The following is a 20,482-nucleotide window of genomic DNA, read 5'->3' on the forward strand; positions in this document are numbered from 1 at the left end:
AACCGGACATTTTCTACCTAACAGATCGACCAACGACGTTTCTCGTATACACTTTGTCTGCTCCAAAATAAAGATAAGATACCGCGAAAAACGCTTATTACGAAAACTAACCATGAGCAAATTTCTAGCCAAACGTCGCGATCCTCTGCGTACGACGCACGCGATGTAGCCCATGCTACTCGTAGCAATCAGCTATTTGTCGATCCCGAGTCAATCCCAATCCCGAGAAGAAACGAACGCACGTCGGCCGTCGCGATTCTTGGGAAGGTATACATCGCGTTTTCGTTAATCGCGATATTTATCGACCAGACGAAATCTTCGGTTAAACAGTCACATTGAGACATGAACAAGTATCTGGGTATACCCCTCGAAATCATTATATTCCGAAAACGTTAATATAAGTAAAATTCTCCCGAGCCGGAAACGCGGTTTACATCGAAACACTACGACATTTAACGCCGATTCTCTCTTAGTTGTCGATGCGAATGTTGCCTATTAAATAGAAAAATTGGCAAAGTTTCATGCATACAAAGCCTTAATAATTTAAAAATGGAAATTTCCATATTGACCATCCATCGATATTATAGTCTTAAGTTTGTTAACAAAATGCCGACCTAGTCATTATTGGAACATAGTATACAAAACATAAGCAGCCCAAAAGCTAGAAAAATCGAAAAAGTGAAGCATAAGATTTCATGTATTATCCACAACCATTGCTTTCGAGGTGAACACATGTTTGGCTGATAGAACCCTACTTGAAGCCTGACCGTGCAAAAACGTGGTAGATGACGGATTCGAGGCATACTATGCGTCATGTTGGCTCATTACTAAGTTGAGCTACTCATTACCTTGGGTGTGATCCTGTTGGAAAGATAGAAAAATGGCAAAGCTTGGTGTATCTAAAACATTAAGTGCAAACATCAGGTGTGGATGTACATACTAATCCAAAGTCTTAAAATTATTGATAAGACCAAACCAATCATGATTATCTCAGGCTGACTAAATATTCATCAGATGTCAAACTCAACTTTATTGAATTTTCTATTACCTGTCATGCGAGAGTCAGTGCGTTCAAAAATTCATTGCACACGACATATCAGTGAATACATATCAATTAATCTATTCCACCATAAATTCTAATAAACAATACTATTACACAAAACTACACGAGAAAAAGGCTCCAGAAAAACACCTTAATTGCACTCTGTTTTCAATTTGGACATTCAAAACTGTAACAGTTAAACATTCATGACGAGCACAATCAAAACGGCGTGCTACGATCATCATGGATCATCACATGATGTGAACCATATTCGAACGCGGACCATTTAGGAAAATAAATATAATACCAAACGCAAATCGTGTATGTCGTATCGAGCCCATTGATAAGTTAACTCACCTGACAATTCTTAGTGCTTTTACTTGTGGGAGAAAAAAGTAAAACAGTAAAACATCATCGCACAATCTGGTTTGCAAAAAAAAAAAAAAAAAACTACTCGCAGCCGAAAAGCTACCACACCTCGTGCACCCAACAGATCACACATTCACACTTCTGCCAAAGTCCAAAGCCCGCTAAAAACCACTACACACAGAGCCTATGCATTCTTGATACAAAAAAAAAAACATATACTCATCTGTTTTATTTTGGTTATGCCTATGCCAGCGAAACAAACGCCGACTAGCACAGCGCAACGCTACTCTCTCCGCTCTTCAGGTAGTGCAATTCTCTTCGATCACACCACCATGCACTCCATTTTCGCACGTTAATAATGAACCGCTAGTTAGCGCGACGCACGAAGTTGGCACTCACACTCACGCAACCTAACTTGCCTTACAATTTTCAATTTGATTTCGTGGATAAATTATAACTTCCACTCAAGAAACACTGTGTTTTTCACAAAACCTTCACTTTTCTCACTTAGATGAAGCATCACAGATCACAACTTTACACTTTTTAACAAGTTTGACCCCTAAAATCACTTATAAATCAATGACTTTAACGGATAGCTTTCGAGGCACGTATTATCAGTTAGCCTTGTTGCCAGCCTCCTCTTCCCTTTTATGTAGTTTCAGTGTAATTTGCATTTATTATAGGTTAATTTCTGTGGTACCTGTTAATTAAATATTAAGCTGTATATTATAGTTATATTGATTTTCAGTATGTGCGTAAAATATGGTAACAATAAAATACTTAAGTTTTTAGTCAATATAATAGTTCCAAATAAACGTAAGTGCATTGGTCGAACGCTATGTGTCAGAAAGATGCTCAAAAATACAATTGAAGCAACAATTTTAACAGGAAAGGGCGAAGGTAAAACAGTTTGTATACCCATGATACTACTTATGCCTTCAGATCTACCGTTCAATTTTAAGAGGCTTCAATTCCCTGTAAGAATTGGATTCTCTATTGCTATAAATAAGTCATTGGGACAATCCATCAAACAATGTGGAGTAGATTAAAGATCACCGTGTTTTTTCCACGGTCAATTAAATGTCGCTTGCTCGAGAGTTGACTCACCTGCAAATTTATTCATTTTAGCTCCTGATGAAGAAACGAAAAATGTGGTACATAAACAAGTTTGTAACTAAAACAGAAATAAATATTTGAAGTTGATGAAAATATATAAAAATATGAACAATTAAAGAAAAAGCAGAAATTTTTACACGAGCAAGGCCGGGTAAATTCAGCTAGCATATTGGAATCTTAGCTCGGGAGGACTGTCCTGTATACTGGAAACAATTGGCCGCGGAGTCTGTGTATAACAAACAGGAGGTCAAGTACCGATAGCGGAATATAGCATCTTTGCTTTGCATACAGTGTTTTGAACAAATTAAATAACTCTTCTGGTATTGAGATTTTCCTAAAAATTATTCGAATAAGGGATGGTTTCCATAGCAAAACAGAGAAGAGAGAAGTTTTTTCTCTAAAAAGCAGCAACCCAGCTCAACGATCGACTAGAATACTAGTAGAACAGTGCTGTGAGGAGTACCACTCTTAGTAGGAAAGAGGTAAATGTTTGTACGAAATATACAAATAATTCGAATAAATTCAGTCCGATACACTTCATCAATTTACCAAGATCTATTCATTCGGTGTTTACAGTGTTTTGAACAAATTAAATAACTCTTCTGGTATTGAGATTTTCTTAGAAATTATTCGAATAAGGGATGGTTTCCATAGCAAAACAGAGAAGAGAGAAGTTTTTTCTCTAAAAAGCAGCAACCCAGCTCAACGATCGACTAGAATACTAGTAGAACAGTGCTGTGAGGAGTACCACTCTTAGTAGGAAAGAGGTAAATGTTTGTACAAAATATACAAATAATTCGAATAAATCAGTCCGATACACTTCATCAATTTACCAAGATCTATTTATTCGGTCGAAAAGCATTCGTTAGTGCTGCTCGAGCATAGATTTTCATTCCTATCATCAAAAGCATGCCTGATTTAGCATCATCAGTGGTGTGCAACATTTCGATTACTTTTGATCATTAAAAAAAAATCTTAGTAAATCTTAGTGAAGCGTAAATTGGTCAAAAATTGGGCTTAATTCACAGTGTAAGGGCAAAACGACAGGTTTAAATGATGTACAGTTTAAAAAAATGACAAATTTTTTGTGTAAATACCGAAAATTTAAAATCTTGCAATTTGGTCTCTAGATTGACCACTATCATATTCAAACGAGGTTCAAACATTTTGGGACGGTTTTCTTCGTTTTATATTATTTTCAACTCAAAAAAATCTTTTCACGCGGTGTCATACAAATTTGGAACGCATCCCCGCGTAAAAACAACCTTAGTGTAGTTTGTTCTCTAATGAGTTATCAATGACTAAAATCCATTCAGTGGTAACAAAGTTGTAGGCATTCCTTTCATTCTGGCATTGCTCTCCATTCTGGATTTTTTGGATTGCCACCCTGCTAAAGTAAGACGTAATTCTACGTCAAAACTAAAAGTGTTTTAACGAACAAGTTTTTGAGAAGCATTTTTGTCTATATTCTCTTTTGTGAGCTTATCATTTTCAGTTATCATTTCTAGTGCAAAATGCTAATTTTTCTAACGCTACGAAATCCACAGCAATGTGTACGAAATAAGCGTAGTTAAATTAAAAAAATAATAATATCTCAACTATAGTAATTTACCTTGTTTTACTTTTTAGATGTCAGGAGCAGTATCGTCTTCTCCGTGGTCAGAAACAAATTATTCAATTTCGAAACTCTGTGGATTCGGTAAGATTGAAACGAAAATGACAGATGACTAAATCTTCAGTCTAAACACATTTTTTTATCGCTTTGTACTCTGGAAAGATATAACCCTTACAACGAATTAAACGTTTTCTTCATATGGACTCAACACTGCGAGCAGAAATTTTGATCTATTGCGATATTGCCAGGGTGTATGCTGAATTCGGCACCTCCAATATAAGTAAAACCGCATTGAGAGTGAGGGACATGCTTATTAATCATCCGTGCTTGTGTGTATTGCTTTTACTCTTCCTTTTACGCTAACTGCTCTATCACACCGAACCTTACTCCTCCTGCCAAGTATTGCCAATTATAATTCCCCGGAGAAGTTTCAACTGCGTGTCTCTTAGGCTAGTTTTATCACAAGAGGAACTAATTTTATCATGATGAAGTCATCGAGGTATTGTGAAGAATTCAACACAAAAGAAGGGTGAACCTGAGAACAAACTTAATTCGAATGCAACGTGAAATGTGTTTTTTTTTTTCGAATGCATCTCTTGATTCTACCAATTAAATGTTTGCAGTTTGTTGTTCTCCAGTTGTTTCTGTACACTAAGGAACTCGAAAGTCCGAAGAAATCTTCGATTGGGTGACACTGCTTAAAAGAAATGGAGATCTTGAACGAAAGCCAAACCACCGGGATTGAACCATGATTTTGATAAGAAGAACGAAGTCCTATTTTATTCAATACTTTTATCGGTCTTCCTATGAATTATTGTTGAGGTTTGTAGAATATTATACACAGTTGAAACCAGACGATTCACGTTTCGAAAATAGTTAATCAAGGACATTTCACATTTTTGCGCAGTTTTGTTAGAACTGTGAAATGCGCTTGCGCAAATCTCCTTATTTTGACACCATTTTGAATAGAATTTAGAAGGCATGAACAAAACAAAGAATACTTGCATAAAGAAAAGAAAAAGAGCTTACATATATATATACTCTCATATCCCTCTGAGCGTGGTTATTGTTCGGTGAAGGAGACTAAAATAATATTAAAAAATTCTAGTTGTCAACCATTAAGTTAGAAACACCATCCGTTAGTTCGATGGAGGCGCATCGTAATTAGTTTTTATTTGCAGTAAACACAACTTGGGTATTACGCGGGTATTTTATGCGAGTTTCGGAATTTACACATTTTCTTCCATGCAACGCTGCTTAACAGCTTTAGTGTATCTAGAACTGAAAAAACCCTGCCTAATGTGCGCTGAAATAACTAGAAATCAGTACATTGTTGAAACTTACCAAACACTCCAATATATCATTTTGTGCCCTTGAATTGCATATTCAAGACTATCAGATCAAGAGGAAAAAAAATCTTTAGATTAACCCAATGATATTTTCGCCTTTTGGTTCTATCCCACCTCTTTGAATTTTCCATTCACACTACTGTAGTATTCATCATTCGATTGCGTTGTACGGTCAGTCGTAGCTCTTGGGTGAAAAAATAATGCATACACGATAAAATATGACTCTTCGCGGGAATGAAACCCGGCGAAATACCTCACATTCGCAACAGACAGAAGATATGATGAAATGCCTCACAGTTTTTCTTGCGAACGAATCGCAGGATATTTAGGATGGTGGCTCTCCCGGGAAGAACGACTCGCGCTACGACCATCGAACATAAAACAAAAAACAACCCCCTAAATCATGCCGTCTCTCTTGTCCACATTTAGCAAGCAGGCATACAAAATGGCCCTCGGGGTGCTAAATCATGTGTGCGGTTTAGGAATCATGGTTCCGGGATTGGGGCTTTTTCAAGCGGGCGCCTGTCTGGCAGGGAGTGCGAACAAAAAGAAATGAAATATCGAGTCGGTTTCTAGAGTTCGTCCATAAAACGGCGATAAAGTAAACGAGGATTAGCGACCGTGGGAATGGAAATGGGGTTTGCTGGGAAGTCACGTGCTTACTTTCAAGTGGTTTTCTGAACGAATTTACCCGGCCTAAATCGTTAACCACTGTATTTGTTCATTTGGTTAAATATTCTATTATAATATATTCACAGTAATACCTACTAGCCTAGATAGAATTTTCAACTTAAAAAATTGTATACGCTTATAAGAGTTATGATCATTATTCAATGATGCCACAAAAACCTATATGGAATCCGTTATTTAAATTTGCCTCGCATACATTACGCACTGTTGCGGATTGATTCTCCCATTGGGATTGCTACTGTACTACCTAATCAGTATTCACCTTCTGCAGTCAGCGCCAGTAACAGCCTACCGTACCTACACGCATTGTTTTCATAAATAATTGATTGTTTTTCCAAGCATACAAATACAAAATACATCCTTTACATTCGGAACCAGCTGCGATACAATTGATTTAAATTAAATTCCTTCCACATCCTGATGGATGTTTGTGATCTATCAAGCTGGGAGTCGATTGCTGCCACACAGGATGGCACCAAGTATTGTACCCTTAGGTTGGGTAGCACACAGATGCGAAACGTAAACATACTCAGACGTTCAATATGAGGGGTAGTGTGTAAATTTCTAACGCTGTTTGTCAGATTCCTGTGAACCTAACTTAATTTCATTAATCAGGTAGGGGTAAGCGGGGTAAGACCGCCCCCTTAAGCAATTCTGTTTATATAAAAAAAAGGTCCGGCTGCAATTTCATTTTTTCTTCGCTAAGAGGTTCTTCTATTCAATATCCGCTTTTAAAAAATAAGAACTGAAAAATTTTTGTTTATTTTTCAGATTTTTTTTTAATTTTTAAAATTCATTGAAAATGTGCAGATCTTTTTCATGCGGGGTAAGCCCGCCCACCAGCGGGGTAAGATCGCCCACCATTTTTTGAGAATAAACAATATGTTTAGGGCCGAAACGGTTGATTTTATCGGTATAGTGTCTCTGACAAAGTTGTAGATGGTATTTTTTTTTTCTTTTTAAATAAAATATACACTGTGAAAAATCTGAAAAAAAATTTTTTTTCTAAGTTTTAACTTATTTTGTTTTCTGATTATTCAAGTTCAAATCAATATTGAGGTAACTTTTTTGGTTTTCAAAATAAATAGATTTTTCAGAATTGGGGTTTTTCAAGATATTGAATTCATAATATACCTAGCTTTAAGCTAAAAATTAAAACTCATTAAACCTGTCAGTATGATTCTTTTGAAGACTTATTATGTATAAAAAAAAACTAATAATTATTATTTTATTATATTTTCAATTTTCTATGCTCTTTTTTTTTTTTTTGAAGAACAAAATTACCAACGACTCTATACACCAAACAAACCGTCCAAAAAAAATTTTTCACAAAATTTGAGCTATTAATATTTCTATAACTCCATGATCCAACAACCATCAAATTTTAGCTTACCTTCTGTAGATTTTACGGGCAAAAACATGTTTTTTAAATAAATTGGAAAAAAATATATATATATTTTAATTCTATTTTGATATCTTTTCTTTAAATTTTTTTAGAGTGTGTACTTTTTTCGGAAGTAAAAAACTACTATTTTCAACTCTGCCGGAGACGTCATACCAATCAAACAAACCGTCCTGGCTCTAAAATTATTCTGGTTCATTAACACCATTTTCAAACAGGTTTACTTTTTTCAAAAATAAGTCTTGTTAAAATATATTACTAGAAAAGCTTCAACCAAACCGAAAATGGTCGATTAACATCGATGTCTTATGTGGCTTGAAGTTGCTTTACTGATCCTGTAAATATTCTCTTGTAGTGTCGAGGCATTTGGGTCTTGAAGTAAAACAACAAGCAGTTGTATACGTGGCGGTTTTACCCCTTGTATAGTGGGCGACTTTACCCCCAGTGGAACATTTTCATATTTGACCGAAAAAGTAGTCAAAATTACAAGATTACTCACGGCCTTCGATATTTCCGAAAGAAGATAGATTCAGGCAAGCGATTAAACATATTTTAACGAACAAAACAATTGATTTTTAGACTGAAAAACCTTAAGTCCCGTTGCCGCAAAACAATAGCGCATTGACTGGTTGCCAGCTGAAAGGTTGTTTTCATTTATTTCTGCGACCGTTCGCGCACTATCAAAACAGAAAAAACGTGCAAAATGTTATGTAATTATACTGTAATAGACACGTTAAAGAAATTTTTCAATTATTTTATAACTTGGTTGTAAAACTACGGTGGGCGGTCTTACCCCGCAGGGCGGTCTTACCCTGTTTACCCCTATGTCTGATCATAAGAAAACCCTACGTGATGCTAACCATACACGCCGATCGAAGCGGAAAATTGGTTTCCGCGTTTGGAGCCCATAAAACACGGTACACTTGTGGGGTGCGTCTTCACACTCCGATGCTTTTTCGAGAAGTCTGGTCGCTTCAACATATTGTTCCCATGATTCCGAAATTAATGTCATTCACAAATAAAACACATCTTCCACGAAAAGATAACACTTCTAATTTTAAGTTTGTATGTTGCATAGCTGAGCTTGGATCGAAATTTTTTAAATAATTAATACTTTGAATAATCACATCCGCCCCGATCCCGCGAAAGGTATCATACTTTTAATTCCATCTTACGCAGCAACTTAAACATACTGAAACAGAAGCATTTCCTGATAGGATAGGATTACAGAAAAGGCAACCCGGGCAGTCGCTTTTTATGCTGAATGCGAAGGATGCAATTACGGACAAAGCTTACATGTACGCTTTCAGAGACGAATAAGAAAATACTAATTTGCACTTTTCATAATCATATAACTATTCTGGAAACGTATGCTCATTTACTCGACTCCGGTGTCGGTTGGTTTCCGTTTAACCAAGTGCTTTGTGGAGTGTACATTTTGAGTAGGGCTTTTCAGCTAAGCGGTTTACCCAGTGACAGGCTAAGTGTATTTCTCGGGCCAGCCTATAGCCACAGTTGTTTCTCGCTTTTGTGTCAAACGATGCTTCAGGACACGTGTAATAAGTAAACGCTGGAATGATTTTTCTAGCTGTAAGCACTAAATGTTTGCATTAATTGTTCATTGTTACACTACAGAAAACCTAGTGCTGATACCAAGGAAATATTGCTCTTGTAATTGATTGATGATTGATTGATCCCAAAGGTATATTTCAATACATCTATACCACCTTTCTTAGAGGAACACGTATGTGAACTCCAGTGGAAATTGATTCAGACAAAGTTGTGAAGAAGTGAATCATACATTTCGTAGAAGCTGCTAACTATGGTAGTTTTTCAGGTATTACATTATTATATGACTTTGTAATAGATCTCCTCCGTGTTTTGTGTATTTTATGTACATACAGAGCATACCAGAATGCATAAACAACGTTAAAATCCATCATCCATCGATCGCGTATATTATATAGGCAACCCTTTTTAAATCATTTCTGGTGTATCCACATTCCTCATTTGTGTAAGTTTTGGTGATTTTTGTGACTTTTCTGATAGTCTGATTTATAAAAGTAACAAGAAAATTTTTAATATTACTTGGGAGCACAAGTTTAAGTTAAATATTCGCATTTTTGTGGATGAATATTTGTGAAAATTTCAAGACCAGAAACTATTTTAAAATATCGCTGTTTGGGTCAGTTGTATAAAAAATATGTTATTGTTTATGTATCTTACAAGATAATTCAAAATTACGAAGAATGTTTTTTTTTGGAAAGCATAAAATCATAACTTCATTCAAACAGGTACACGAAGCCACGAAGTTATTGTCGAGATAACGAGACAAATTTAATTGGAAATTGCTTATATCATTGATCTTTAAATATTATTTCTCAACAGAAATAGAATGAAGTATACAGAAATAAAACAAAAAAACATCACCAGATAAATCACAGTGAGCATCTCTTCGATGCGCGAATGTCAAATAACCATATTTTTCATGTGCGAGAGCCGACGGTCGTTCTACATTTACGACTAGAAGCCTATAATGCGACGCACACTAACGAAGCGAATAACAAACAAAAGTGTTGACTGTTCACAAACCTGCCTACAAGCATGCAAATATTGACTTTCAATCATATTCTTTCAAAAAATCAACATGTTGCGTGGAGTATTTAAGATATTTCTAATACGATTTGTTTTATTTAAAACAAAAAAAGGATAACGAATTAAAGCTGTTCGTAACACACTCATTATCGAACTTTGGAACTTGTAGCAGTTCACATTAGGAAAAATTCAAACAACCGTAGAACCGTTTTGTGGACATCAATATTGTAGGATTTTAACCTTTATGCTTGAAATTCATTTATCAAACAACCATGGAAAGCCTAAATAGTGCAATTCAATAAAACAGTTGAAGAAGTTGTATATAAGACACAACCGCAAAAATAACGTAGAATTACGACAACCTGTCTCATGTCAATGTATTTCGTTCGATATGTTCTTTTGTTGACCCTGTTGAAAGAAAGATGAAAAGAAATTGTGTTTAAAATTGTGAAGTCATTTGATTGGGAGTAATTAATATTTCTCTGTAACTCACATGTATTGTTATACTCTGTTGTCTACCTGCTAGCTGTTGCAGACACGTAAGAAGCGGATCAAGTTCTGAAAATGGTAGTAAATGCCACCGAGGTTACAACAGATCGAGTCATCTCACACGTCAAGCAAATGGCAATCTGCAATGAAGAGAAAACCGTTTGATTGTTCCTGCAGGAGATAAAATTTTTCTGCCACTCGCAAAAGTATTGCGGATAATGGTAAAACTTCATTTTATCCACAGTACTGTAAAAGGATATTATTTACTCATGTATGAAATTGTATTGAAATTTGATCTAATTATTGCATGACTAATCTACTTATTACTTATACTTTTACGTGTCTCCAAAAGCTTTCTCAATCATAAACTCAAATAGGTTCAATGAGCATGGAAAGTTTTAAATTTTCATCCCGTTTTTCTCGAACCTATGAGTTGCGGAAGTTTTTACTGACGACGATGTATATCAATTTTGTGATTTGTTTCGTTATTCGTTTTGTAAAGTTACTGCGAACCAATCAACTTCAATTCACTTACTTCATAATTCAAGTTACTACTTCAATTGAAAATATGTGGCCGTCCTCAAAAGAACGGTTGGTTTTAGCATCCACAAAACTAGGGAGAAGCCTGTATGTCGACGGTGCATCCCTCATCGAAGGAAGATCTAAAGTCTAGCGCCGTGAACGGTACACCCAAGTAACACCTGCAACATAAAGTTATAAATAAGTTATAAATGAATTGCAAAAAGAACATTAAATTTAAATCCACTTGTATTGATATTATAAATCAAAACTTTAGCTTAGAGTTGTATATACATTACAAATTGTTGTTCGAACTGATTCATAACAGGATTACAACCAACTTTTTTCTTGAGTATGTATTATTTTAGACAGACAACGGAAGCAAATATGATGAAATCAATTGTAAATTACGTTTGGTGGTGAGAACTATTAATTCTTCATCAAGTGTAGTGCAGATCAAAAATATTGTTATCGCTATTTATTTCTTTTATATAAGTTGTGTGAACAATTCATTTAGAGTAAAATACATGTTTTAACTTGGCTCCTCCCATTGCGCTTTTTGAGTTATTAATACGTCATAAACCAGTTATTTAACCTTATTAAATAACCGTCGGCTGTGGAAGGCAGCAATACATTCGAAATCGCCGCCTGCTTCAGCTCTGCTTGCTACTGTTCGATCCAGTTCGTAGTAAATCAACCTCTTGTAACAGTGATCAGATATACTGCTTCCGCCGCTTTTACTGCTACCCGCTGCTACTTAGTTAGAACCGGCCTAGTGGCCATTCACTAGTAAACTGATTGGTTTGAACAGAAGAGAGTGGATTCTTGGTTAACTTGGTATAATATACTGTTGACCATGTTAAAAAAAGCAAGCACTAAGCGACCAGTCAGAGGTTGAAATCTGCGTTTCAACAAGGTCAACAATTTTCAGCATAAGGGAACCTTCACTCAAATAATTTTCCAATGACCTGCTGTAAAGAGCAAGAGAATCGGGTGGAAAATGACTGAATTTAAACATTTGAAAATGGACAATCGTGACGCTCTCGATGTTCTTGGTTTTTGTACCCCTGTTGCCGTGAGGCGCAATTCTACGCTAAAAAACTCAAAACCAACGCGGTTTAATTGAATGGTATAGTGTCTTCGGTAATGTTGTAGAAGTTTTGTTGTTCTTGCAGAGATAAATAAGATAAAAATCACTTTATGAAAATCTGCATTTTTTTTGCTTCGCAATGTTACGTCAACGCACTCAGTCCATGGCAGCTTGTCTCCAGTTTCTTGAGCATCCTACATTTCTGAGATCTTACTCGACATGGTCCAACCACCTAACTCGTTGCGCACTTCTACGTCTTGTACCGGCAGGGTTGGAGGCGACCACTATTTTTGCGAGATTTTTGTTCGGCATCCATACCACTTTTTCCGCCCATGGTACCTTTCCAGCTTGAGTGATTTTCTTGATACTGGGCTCACCGTAGAGTTGCGGCAGCTCGTGGTTCATTCTTCGCCTCCTATGCCATCCTTACATACTCCTCCGAAAATGGTTCTAAACAGATGTCGTTCGAAAACGGTTAGTGCTTGCAAGTCCTTCTCGTGCATTGTCCATGTCTCGTGCCCGAAGAGGACTACCGGTCTTATGAGCGTCTTTTACATAGTGCACCGGGGCGGAGTTTGCCAGACTTCAACGTCATGTGGAGTCCGTAGTAGGCAAGACTTCAGCTACAGGACGTCTGCGGATTCCTCTGATGCAGTTGTTTGACGTTACCAATCATCCGAGGTACACAAATTCGTCGAACTTATCTCTATCAATTACTATGCTACTGCCCATGCGAGCCCTATCGCGCTCGGACTCCCCTGCTAGCAGCTAAGCGGTCTTCGACGTATTCGCCCTAAATCCAGCCTTTTCTGCTTCACGTTTCAGCTTAATATATTGTTTAGCAAATGCCGGAAACTTCTTTCCGACAAGGTCCACGTCGTCAGCGAAGCAGATGAACTGGCTGGATTTATTAAATATCCTGGCCCGCATGTTAAAGGCCGCACATTGCATCCACCCGAAATCTTCACACAGCACTGTATACCATCCATCGCGGCCTTAATCAGTCTTGTTAGTTTCGCAGGGAAGCAATTTTCGTCCATAACTTTCCATAGCTCTGCAGGTCGATAGTGTTATAAGCGACTTACAAATCGGAGAATAGGTTGTGACTTGGTATTCACGATACTTTTTGAGGATCTGCCACAGCGTAAAGATTTGGTCCGTTGTCGATCGACCAACCACAAAACCGGCTTGATAACTTCTCACAGATCTTCGTGCTAGAGGCGAGAGATGGCGAAATATGATCTGGCAGAGAACTTAGTAGACTTCGTTGAGAATGTCGCTCGCTCGGTAGTTCTCACATCCCAATTTGTCGCCTTTTTTGTATATTGGGCATATTACTCTCTCCTTTCACTCCACCGGTAGTTCTTCTGTATCCCAGATCCTGACTATCAGCTGATGCAGACAGGAAGCCAACCTATACGGGCCCAGCCTGATAAGTTCCGCTGCGATCCAAATGATATGTTATTCTCGGGCTGCTTGATAGCATTTTTAACATCACTTAACGTGGGTGGCGGTATGTCTCCCTTATCCTAGGTCAGCGGTTTTCAACCGGGGGGGAATTCCCCCCTAGGGGGGAATTTGACCGTTGCAGGGGGGGAATTGCGAGTGGAAAAATTTCACATGTAATGCGCTTTTGTGATTGACGGTGGTGCGACATTTTTTTCAGTGTCCAATGAAATAGCTCGCAAAAAACCCATGCAGCAGTTTTATGCGAATTATGTTGCTCTACACGCTCACTCTGGGCTACTCAGCTGCTGAGTTGAATTTTAATCATTTTTTTCCAGTTGTTCGAAGATGTCAAATTATGAGTAGAATTAAATTGATCATGGCGGCAAATTTCCTCAAAATTGGGTAACTGGTGCTTGCGTGTTGTTTTTGTTATTTTTTTTTTTTTTTTGCAATTAAAAGCAAACAGAAAACCAAGCAAACCATCTGAAAAAAGGAAGAAATAGAAATGTTTGAAATTAGTTGTTATCGGTAGGTAATTTATAATTTGAAATAATTGACTGCAACTAAGGCCAATTTTTCTTTTTCACCAGGACTCGTTGGTTGGATATACGGCGAATAAATTCAAAGATCTCCCGTGTCCCAGCGAACAAAGGTAAATTTCTTGAAATAAGCCTTTTTTGAAATAAAATTCATTTAAAAAGGCAAAATATAATAATATCGAGTCAATGATGATAATTTTTCTGAAATTCCCTCATTGAAGCTTAAAGTACTCATATTTGAGTCGAAAATGAGTAACATTTACGCATCGCGCATCAGGTATAATATGGGTAATATTTACTCAATTTTTACAACATTCGGTGGTACTCAAAAATGAGTTAAACAACTTCTACTCAATTTTGAGTACATACGTTTTTAGCGAAACTGATTAGGTTTTGACTCAGTTTTGGGTTATCTAGAGTGAGCGTGTATAGGCATTCATACGTCAAATCTCGCCAAACATGTGAACATCGTCAATAAGCACATTTCTAGCCAAACATGTGAAAAGAGCACACCTTCACAAGAGATGCTGAATTGTATGCCCGTGTATTGATGTTCTCCTGTTCCTGCTTAAAATCTGATAAAAATTAAAGTTTAAAAAGTCTTGTATTTTAAATTACTACAACTTTTCTTTCATGGTGCCAATAGGGGGGAAAAGCTTGTGTAAATTATCAAAAGGGGGTGCATGAACTGAAGAAGGTTGAAAACCACTGTCCTAGGTGCTGACAAAGTGGTTCCACCTACCGTCTTAGTCCTCTGCCCCTGCGCCATTCAAGTGTTCATTGTAGCTTCCACCCATCACCCCATCACCTCACGTTCATCCGTTGAAATTCCTCTATTTTTATCCCGACCAGCGCTCTACATTTTCGAAACAAAACAATGAAACTGGATATGTCGCGCTGTCATTCCGACTCGAACAGTTTCATTTTCACTTGATTCGTTTCGGCTACTGTCATCGAATCCCTTTTTTCTCTTTTTCCCGTCTGTTGTTTATCGGATCATTTCAAATGAAACTGAAGACTATTTCAATTGACGGAGAGAGAGACTCTTTTCTTTCCTTCAGCGTCTCAATAGAAACAAACACAGCATCGCGTCGTTTGATGATAGTTTTGTAATACCACAAGCCGCAGTTGAAACGGCAAAAGCATCCAATAAATACGTCACGCAAGTTCCGATCAATACTTCGGAATTTTTTTCGCTCTTGATTACTGCCACTGCGTAACCACTTCGGATTGTGAAACTGGTGTTGGTGTCCTCCGTTTCATATCTTCACGATTTTCTTTTCTCCCTCTTCCCTATACAGCGTGCAGTACTGTATGGAAACTTCCTGTCTCCGACAGCGCTTATTGTCATTGTCAATTGAAAATCGACATGTGAGAGTGACGGTGATAATCTCCGCTTTCAATTGAAAAGCATTTGTATCATTTTGAAGCAGGTTCAGTTGTCAAAATCAAAGCAAGAGCTTTCGAGTAGTTTTCATGTGACTCACGAAGTGCTTGAGAATGATACAAAAGCTTTTCAATTGAAAGCGAACGGGTCAAAGTGTCACTAAAACCTGATAATTGTCAATTGAAAATGGCTTTGTCAGGCTCTGTTCACGACACATTTCAGCTCACGGCGCAAAGCCTGCCCGGAATGCGTTTAGTTTCTTGTTGAATCTACATGTTTCTTGAAAACGATACAGTTACTCCATTTCCTCACACTCCAGCTCTTCCAGGCGGTACTCTTTGTCCCGGAAAAGATGGGTCTGCTGTCTTCGTTTCTGTTTGTATCGATTCTCGTTATGATGGTCCTTTGCTGCAGCATCAATACCCGCACAGCAGTCTTCTCGTCTAGAATCGTTTGACACTTGAACGGAATTTCCGCTGTGTTGCTTACTTACTTTTACTTTTTTGGCTAACGGACCGTTCACCGGTCCAGGGCCGAACGAATTAGAGATGTCCAGCTTCTTCTGTCTTGGGCAGCCGTTCTCCAGTCTCCCCGTACACCAGCAGATCGTGCATCTTCTTCCACCGCGCACTTCCACCGCGTGCGAGGCCTACCACGGAGTCGACGGACTCTTCCTGGTTCTCTACTGAAGATAGTTTTGGCGGCTCTCTCGTCAGGCATCCTGGCTACATGTCCAGCCCACTGAAGCCTGCCCCGCTGTACTACCTTCACTATATCAGCATGTTTGTATACCTGGTACAACTCGTGATTCATGCGTCTGAGCCACACTCCGTCTTCCAGTTTACCGCCAAGTATCGATCGCAGAACTTTACGCTCAAAAACTCCGAGCACTCGTCGATCAGCTTCCTTCAGCGTCCATGCTTCATGTCCGTAAAGGGCCACCAGGAGTATCAGCGTCCTATACAGCGCTAGTTTTGTGCGAGTTTGCAACCTACGGGACCTTAGCTGGTTACGCAGTCCGTAGAAAGCTCTGTTCGCAGCTGCAACTCGTCGTTTCACTTCACGGCTCATATCGTTGTCACATGTCACAAGCGTACCAAGATAAACGAATTCGTCAACCACTTCAAATCGTTCCCTATCTATCTCCACCTCAGCACCAACACCACGGGGACTCCCACGCTCTCTGCCAGCTACCATGTACTTCGTTTTGGCAGAGTTAATGGCAAGTCGCAATCTCGCTGCTTCTCTCTTGAAAGGTACGAAAGCCTCCTCCAGGGCCTTACGGTTGATACCGATGATATCGACGTCGTCCGCAAAACCAAGAAGCATGTGAGATTTGGTGATGATCGCACCGTTTCTTTCGACGTTTGCTCTCTGTACTGCACCCTCAAGAGCGATGTTAAACAGTAGGTTGGAGAGCTCATCCCCCTGCTCCAGTCCATCCAACGTTACGAAAGCGGCTGATGTCTCGCCAGCTATCCGCACGCACGATTTTGATCCCTCCAGTGTCATACGACTCAGCTTCATTAGTTTCGCAGAGAAACCGTGTTCCAGCATGATCTGCCACAGCTCGTTTCTTTTCACTGAGTCGTATGCCGCCCTGAAGTCCACAAACAGATGGTGAGTCGATAAGTTGTACTCCCGGAACTTATCGAGGATCTGTCGCAGGGTGAAAATTTGATCCGTCGTGGAACGCCCTTGTCGAAAACCAGCTTGGTATTTGCCAACAAAGGATTCCGTTAACGGTCTCAATCTGAAGAACAGGATACGGGAGAGCACTTTATATGCGGAGTTGAGCAACGTTATCCCTTGATAGTTGCCACAATCCAATCGATGGCCCTTCTTATAGATAGGGCATATGAGGCCTTCCAACCAGTCGTTCGGCATTTGTTCGTCCTCCCAGATTCTTAGTATTATCTGGTGGACCGCATAGTACAGCCGCTCGCTTCCCGCTTTTAGAAGTTCGGCCGGGATACCGTCCTACCCAGCGGCCTTGCCGTTTTTCAGCTCACTAATCGCCTTTTTCACCTCCTCCTGTGTTGGTGGCTCCACAGCTTGTTCGTCACTCATAATCGTCATCCTGTTCCTGCTCTGCTCATCCGGCTCCTCACCGTTCAATTGCGCCTGAAAATGCTCCTTCCACCTGGCTGCAACCGTCGGTTTATCAGTAAGCAGGTTGCCGTCCTTGTCATTACACATGACCGGCACAGGGAAATTCCTGCTTCTGACTCTGTTGAAAGTTCTATAGAATCTCCGCACGTCGTATTCAGCATAGCTGTCCTCTGCGCTGGCGAGCACCTGCTCCTCGTACTCGCGCTTCTTCCGACGGTGGGTTCTATTTTCGGCAGCTCTTGCCACCCTGTACCTCTCTCTGTTCTGACGCGTAGCCGCAGTGAGCATGCGGCTCCTGGCACGGTTTTTCTCATCTGTCGCTCTCTGGCACTCGGCATCGTACCAGCCGTTAGGCTATCTACCACGCGTCGTAACTACCACCTCTCTCGCAGTCGTTTCGATGGCGCCGTGAATACTGCTCCACAGCCCATTTATGTCTTCCACTCCTTTCTCCTGCTGTTCTGCGATCCGTTGATCCAGCTCTCTGGCGTATTCTGCTGCCACGCCATCAGCTTTCAGCCGCTGAATGTTGAAACGCATCGTCCTCTCTGTGCGAGATTTCAGCACGTTCGACAACCGTGCGCGGATCTTACAAACGACGAGATAATGGTCAGAGTCAATGTTTGGTTCCCGAAAAGACCTAACATCAGTAACATCCGAAAAGTGCCGACCGTCAATCAGTACGTGATCGATCTGGGAGCAGGCTTCTCCATTTGGATGCCTCCAGGTGTGTTTCCGAATATTCAAACGTGGAAAACAGGAGATACATATGACCATTCCTCTGGCCGCGGCAAAGTTTATCATCCTCAGGCCGTTTTCATTGGTTGACGAGTGGAGGCTATGCCTTCCAATGACCGGACGGAAGAATTCCTCCCTCCCAACCTGTGCGTTTGCGTCTCCGATGACGACTTTTACGTCGTGTTTTGGGCACTCGTTATAGATTCGCTCAAGCTTGTCATAGAACTCATCTTTGACTTTATCGGATTTGTCGTTTGTCGGTGCGTAGGTGTTGATTAAACTGTAGTTGAAGAATTTGCCCTTAATCCTCAACACGCATATACGGTCATCTACGGGCCTCCACCGGATGATTCTTTTTTTTTTTTTTTAAGGGAGGGAGGGGAGTTTGTAATGATTTATTTATGTACTAAAATATCTATTCAGAATTAGTATTGTGTGTTCTGCCACAAATGGTGACATTTCAACACTATTATATATATTTGTACGCTTTTTAGTATTATTGAATGTTAATAGCTTCGCAGTTAAGATAACGTAATTGTAGGAAAATTATTAAACCTACTTGTCAAGAAAATAAAAGAAATAAAAGGAATAAAACGAAACTTAAAATAAACTTAAAACTATCTTACTGACTATAAAGTGAGCTAATCGTTGCAATTGAGGATTGCAACGATTTTTGTCGGAATTTGTTGATAATTTGGCTTGACATATTTTCTAATGTTTCTACATTAGTGAGCCTATGTAGCTCGTTCGTGCTAAACCAGGGAGGACGCTTCAAAATCATTTTCAAAAGTTTATTCTGAATCCTTTGAAGTGTCTTCTTCCTGGTTTCACAACAACTTGTACAGATGGGAACTGCATATAACATTGTTGGTCTAAATATTTGTTTGTAAATTAACAGTATATTCTTGAGACAAAGTCGAGAATTCCTGTTGGTAAGAGGATATAAACATTTGATATACTTATTGCACTTTGACTGGATATTTTCAATGTGCTCCTTGAAAGTACCGGATGACTCTTGTTTTCTGATTTCCCAGCACTACGAAACCGACGCCCCATTCCGCTGTTTTGCCGCCACTGTAGTAGATGTGCTACTTGAAAGAAGTGCGTGCAATAGGGTCTACTGCACGGAATTCCCTTTCTCCGGAATTTGGCCACCGAACCTCCTGAATCGCTGCGATTTCGACTCCCTGCCGCTGTAGTTCTCGAGCAAGCAAGCCAGCCCGCGCTGGTTCATTGAGAGATCGGACGTTCCAAGTACCCAATTTCCAATCGTTTACCTTAATCTTTTTCCGTGTTCGTAGCCTAGGTCTTTGCCGATTGATCCGTTTCGTATTTCTAAATTTGTTGTTCGTGGTTGATGAAAGGCTTCGGTATGCTACCTTACCAGGGTCGTGATACCTACATCCTGCTGATGGGGCTGCCATCTTAGGTGTAGCTGGCGGGATACAGCATTCCATAATTCAGCCGCCCCGCCCCTATGGGGATACAGCCGCGTACGACCCCCTTCCCAGTCAGCATACGACCATAGTTTCCACCGGGGTTGGTTACACGATCTCCGCTAAGGTTACTCGTATTCCGGTCGGCACCACGTGGAGGTTGGGACAGGAGTTGCTGGACAGAGGTGAATGGCCACATAAGGGTCTCAAGTTACACGTGTCCAGCCATTCGTCAACCCGGCTGTGTTGCTAATGATGGTTTTTACAGTACTCTAGCATTCCTCCAGAGAGGCTTCGTTAAGCTCTCCCTCATCCGACAAAGGCCTCAAGTCTTTGCACGTACTCAGTAGCGACTTCGGGGAGTTTAAGTTGCTCCACATCATACCGTGGCGGGCGATGGTAGCGGATGTTGTTGACAACCGAAAATCTTCTGCGCATTTTGACCATCAGAAGATAGTGTCAAAATCGACGTTTGCGTCACGATAGGTTTGGACGTCAATATTATCCGAAAAGTGCCTCCCGTCAATCAAAACGTGAACGATTTG

Source organism: Wyeomyia smithii, chromosome 3 (genome assembly GCF_029784165.1).
Source record: "Wyeomyia smithii strain HCP4-BCI-WySm-NY-G18 chromosome 3, ASM2978416v1, whole genome shotgun sequence".
NCBI classification, from domain to species: domain Eukaryota; kingdom Metazoa; phylum Arthropoda; class Insecta; order Diptera; family Culicidae; genus Wyeomyia; species Wyeomyia smithii.